The sequence below is a fragment of the Schistocerca serialis genome, unplaced genomic scaffold (assembly GCF_023864345.2).
Source record: "Schistocerca serialis cubense isolate TAMUIC-IGC-003099 unplaced genomic scaffold, iqSchSeri2.2 HiC_scaffold_548, whole genome shotgun sequence".
Classification (NCBI taxonomy): Eukaryota; Metazoa; Arthropoda; class Insecta; order Orthoptera; family Acrididae; genus Schistocerca; species Schistocerca serialis.
Window position 1 is genome coordinate 2,501 of NW_026048133.1, and position 5,000 is coordinate 7,500.

General features: G+C 51.3%; 1 non-coding gene across 1 annotated transcript in view; it reads right to left on the minus strand.

Annotated features, from left to right (window-relative positions):
• LOC126447912 (small subunit ribosomal RNA) overlaps positions 1–1,417 on the minus strand; it is a 1,898-nt gene extending 481 nt beyond the window's left edge. The window contains exon 1 of the ribosomal RNA XR_007583931.1: positions 1–1,417. This exon is cut by the window's left edge and continues 481 nt beyond it. This is a non-coding gene — a ribosomal RNA (small subunit ribosomal RNA).
• Between the last annotated feature and the right edge of the window lie 3,583 nt (positions 1,418–5,000).

A 5,000-nucleotide genomic window follows, 5' to 3' on the forward strand; every position in this document is an offset into this window, starting at 1 on the left:
TCGTTCGTTATCGGAATTAACCAGACAAATCGCTCCACCAACTAAGAACGGCCATGCACCACCACCCACCGAATCAAGAAAGAGCTATCAATCTGTCAATCCTTCCGGTGTCGGGCCTGGTGAGGTTTCCCGTGGTTGAGTCAAATTAAGCCGCAGCTCACTCCTGGTGGTGCCCTTCCGTCAATTCCTTTAAGTTTCAGCTTTGCAACCATACTTCCCCCGGAACCCAAAAGCTTTGGTTTCCCGGAGGCTGCCCGCCGAGTCATCGGAGGAACTGCGGCGGATCGCTGGCTGGCATCGTTTATGGTTAGAACTAGGGCGGTATCTGATCGCCTTCGAACCTCTAACTTTCGTTCTTGATTAATGAAAACATACTTGGCAAATGCTTTCGCTTCTGTTCGTCTTGCGACGATCCAACCTCTAACGTCGCAATACGAATGCCCCCGCCTGTCCCTATTAATCATTACCTCGGGTTCCGAAAACCAACAAAATAGAACCGAGGTCCTATTCCATTATTCCATGCACACAGTATTCAGGCGGGCTTGCCTGCTTTAAGCACTCTAATTTGTTCAAAGTAAACGTGCCGGCCCACCGAGACACTCAATAAAGAGCACCCTGGTAGGATTTCAACGGGGTCCGCCTCGGGACGCACGAGCACGCACGAGGCGGTCGCACGCCTTCGGCTCGCCCCACCGGCAGGACGTCCCACGATACATGCCAGTTAAACACCGACGGGCGGTGAACCAACAGCGTGGGACACAAATCCAACTACGAGCTTTTTAACCGCAACAACTTTAATATACGCTATTGGAGCTGGAATTACCGCGGCTGCTGGCACCAGACTTGCCCTCCAATAGATACTCGTTAAAGGATTTAAAGTGTACTCATTCCGATTACGGGGCCTCGGATGAGTCCCGTATCGTTATTTTTCGTCACTACCTCCCCGTGCCGGGAGTGGGTAATTTGCGCGCCTGCTGCCTTCCTTGGATGTGGTAGCCGTTTCTCAGGCTCCCTCTCCGGAATCGAACCCTGATTCCCCGTTACCCGTTACAACCATGGTAGGCGCAGAACCTACCATCGACAGTTGATAAGGCAGACATTTGAAAGATGCGTCGCCGGTACGAGGACCGTGCGATCAGCCCAAAGTTATTCAGAGTCACCAAGGCAAACGGACCGGACGAGCCGACCGATTGGTTTTGATCTAATAAAAGCGTCCCTTCCATCTCTGGTCGGGACTCTGTTTGCATGTATTAGCTCTAGAATTACCACAGTTATCCAAGTAACGTGGGTACGATCTAAGGAACCATAACTGATTTAATGAGCCATTCGCGGTTTCACCTTAATGCGGCTTGTACTGAGACATGCATGGCTTAATCTTTGAGACAAGCATATGACTACTGGCAGGATCAACCAGGGAGCTGCGTCAACTAGAGCTGAGCAGCCGGCCGCCCGGGAGTGTGTCCCGGGGGCCCGCGCGAACACGCAAGCGTCCGCTCAATTATTCTGCAAACAGGAGGAGGCTGAGCTCCCCTGCACAACACACCTCGAAACCCTCTCAGGTCCCGGCGGCGCGCAGCGCCGTCCTAAGTACTTGGTCGGGTTCGAGAGAGGCGCAATCGCCCGGAGTTAGGCGAGTAGACGCTTTAGGTGCGACCACCCGTGCTCCCAACTGAGCTTGCCGCTGCCGACAGAGGCCCGGGAGCGTGCTGTCGTGGCATTGCCGGCGGGAGACAACACGCGCCACCTACGGTGACCGGCAGCTCCAACGCCAGCGCCACAGAAGGACAAAAGCCCCACTTGGGTGCCGAAGCGAACTCTCCCAGCACAGCGCACGCGCCAACACGTCCGCACAGCTGCGATACAAACCACCTGCGAGAACCGCTGGGGCGACCGAGCAGCAGACGGCGTCGCGGCGCCGAGCGCCGGGCGGCGGCGCATCCTCAGCGCACACAGTCCTCAATCGGACCAGCACACTGCAGATGGCCACCGCGCTTCGCACCGGGCCCGCGAGGACCTACTTTGGCCGCAAGGCGCCGCGAGCAGGGGGCGCCGGCGCGCAGCTGCGCCGCCTGCCGCGTCCGTCGGCCGGCGCGCCTGCCACTGGCCGCCCCCACCAGCCGGCTGTAGCGCGTGCGCCCACGCACCGCGCTGCCAGCACGCCGGGCGGCCCCCCCTCACCGGCCGGGGACGGTCCCACCCAGCCACCGCCGCGTATCGCCTCACACCCAGATCCCCTTTCGCGTTCGTGGGCATGGTGGGTCCCCTTTCACGTTCGTGGGCATGGTGGGTATCCCTGAAACAACCGGTTAATAGCTCGACCGATCGTCGCCAACACTGATTCACCTCTAGCGAGAACAACCGCACCACAACGGGTTACCTGTTGTTCATTTGCGTAACGTCACCAGCAAACGTAGACGTCCATCGCCATTTGCAACGAGTATTGCATGCCTGTGTCAGGTGTCACAACACACTACGTCTGCCCACATAGACGCAACAACATGTGCACGCCTCGAGAACACGTGGAAGGTAGCCCCCGTACGTATGCGGTGTCCATTGCGCGAACGACTGTCAGCCGGCCTCTGCAGGATGTCGCAGATGTGGAACGCGGTGCAACATGCTATCACGGTGTGTGAGAAGAGACGACTACGTCCGAATACACGCTCCACTACATCAACAGACTGCTCATGCTGATCGCCATCCAGGGCGTCCGTTCCTCCCACACGTCTGAATGGCGTACCACACTGCAATCCAGCTCTTATAGGGAGACGACACGTAGCTGCGTGCACAATATTTGGACTGTATGGTCTGCCGTTGCTAGGCGCAGTCGTCGTACGGTCACACATGTGCCACGATGTATCATTCAGTACATACGGACCAATGTGCAGTACAGTTTGTGGGTTTTGCGTACATCGGCGGACAGGTGACAGGCCGTACCACAACGTAGGCTGAGTACGTCGGCATGCGAAGGGCATTGAACATGCAAACTTCTCAACGACCAGCTTGCGAAGGCAGGGGGGAAGGGGGGGGGGCATGTACGTCCTGCTGCTATCCACATTACAGTGTATAGCAGGAGCATGTGGAAAGTCAGCAACACCTGCAAGGTGTTTAACATGACGCGATACACAGGGGACCGGGCAGTGCGAATAGCGAACTATATTGCGAGGGTTGCGGTTAGGCAACACTACACTAATTTAACGAGTTGCATAACAATTACAGAGCAGGTTCAGCGACAACGTGCGTCAGGTTAAGGCGCAATATAGGTTAGGTTGAGGCACAATATAGGTTAGGTTAAGGCACAACATGGGTTACGTTAAGGCACAAATTGGGTTACGTTAAGGCACAACATGGGTTACGTTAAGGCACAACATGGGTTACGTTAAGGCACAAATTAGGTTACGTTAAGGCACAAATTAGGTTACGTTAAGGCACAAATTAGGTTACGTTAAGGCACAAATTAGGTTACGTTAAGGCACAAATTAGGTTACGTTAAGGCACAAATTAGGTTACGTTAAGGCACAAATTAGGTTACGTTAAGGCACAAATTAGGTTACGTTAAGGCACAAATTAGGTTACGTTAAGGCACAAATTAGGTTACGTTAAGGCACAAATTAGGTTACGTTAAGGCACAAATTAGGTTACGTTAAGGCACAAATTAGGTTACGTTAAGGCACAAATTAGGTTACGTTAAGGCACAAATTAGGTTACGTTAAGGCACAAATTAGGTTACGTTAAGGCACAAATTAGGTTACGTTAAGGCACAAATTAGGTTACGTTAAGGCACAAATTAGGTTACGTTAAGGCACAAATTAGGTTACGTTAAGGTACAATATGGGTTAGGTTAAGGTACAATATGGGTTAGGTTAAGGTACAATATGGGTTAGGTTAAGGTACAATATGGGTTAGGTTAAGGCACAACGTAGGTTAGGTTAAGGCACAACGTAGGTTAGGTTAAGGCACAACATAGGTTAGGTTAAGGCACAACATAGGTTAGGTTAAGGCACAACATAGGTTAGGTTAAGGCACAACATAGGTTAGGTTAAGGCACAACATAGGTTAGGTTAAGGCACAACATAGGTTAGGTTAAGGCACAACATAGGTTAGGTTAAGGCACAACATAGGTTAGGTTAAGGCACAACATAGGTTAGGTTAAGGCACAACGTAGGTTAGGTTAAGGCACAACGTAGGTTAGGTTAAGGCACAACGTAGGTTAGGTTAAGGCACAACGTAGGTTAGGTTAAGGCACAACGTAGGTTAGGTTAAGGCACAACGTAGGTTAGGTTAAGGCACAACGTAGGTTAGGTTAAGGCACAACGTAGGTTAGGTTAAGGCACAACGTAGGTTAGGTTAAGGCACAACGTAGGTTAGGTTAAGGCACAACGTAGGTTAGGTTAAGGCACAACGTAGGTTAGGTTAAGGCACAACATAGGTTAGGTTAAGGCACAACATAGGTTAGGTTAAGGCACAACATAGGTTAGGTTAAGGCACAACATAGGTTAGGTTAAGGCACAACATAGGTTAGGTTAAGGCACAACATAGGTTAGGTTAAGGCACAACATAGGTTAGGTTAAGGCACAACATAGGTTAGGTTAAGGCACAACATAGGTTAGGTTAAGGCACAACATAGGTTAGGTTAAGGCACAACATAGGTTAGGTTAAGGCACAACATAGGTTAGGTTAAGGCACAACGTAGGTTAGGTTAAGGCACAACGTAGGTTAGGTTAAGGCACAACGTAGGTTAGGTTAAGGCACAACGTAGGTTAGGTTAAGGCACAACGTAGGTTAGGTTAAGGCACAACGTAGGTTAGGTTAAGGCACAACGTAGGTTAGGTTAAGGTACAACGTAGGTTAGGTTAAGGTACAACGTAGGTTAGGTTAAGGTACAACGTAGGTTAGGTTAAGGTACAACGTAGGTTAGGTTAAGGTACAACGTAGGTTAGGTTAAGGTACAACGTAGGTTAGGTTAAGGTACAACGTAGGTTAGGTTAAGGTACAACGTAGGT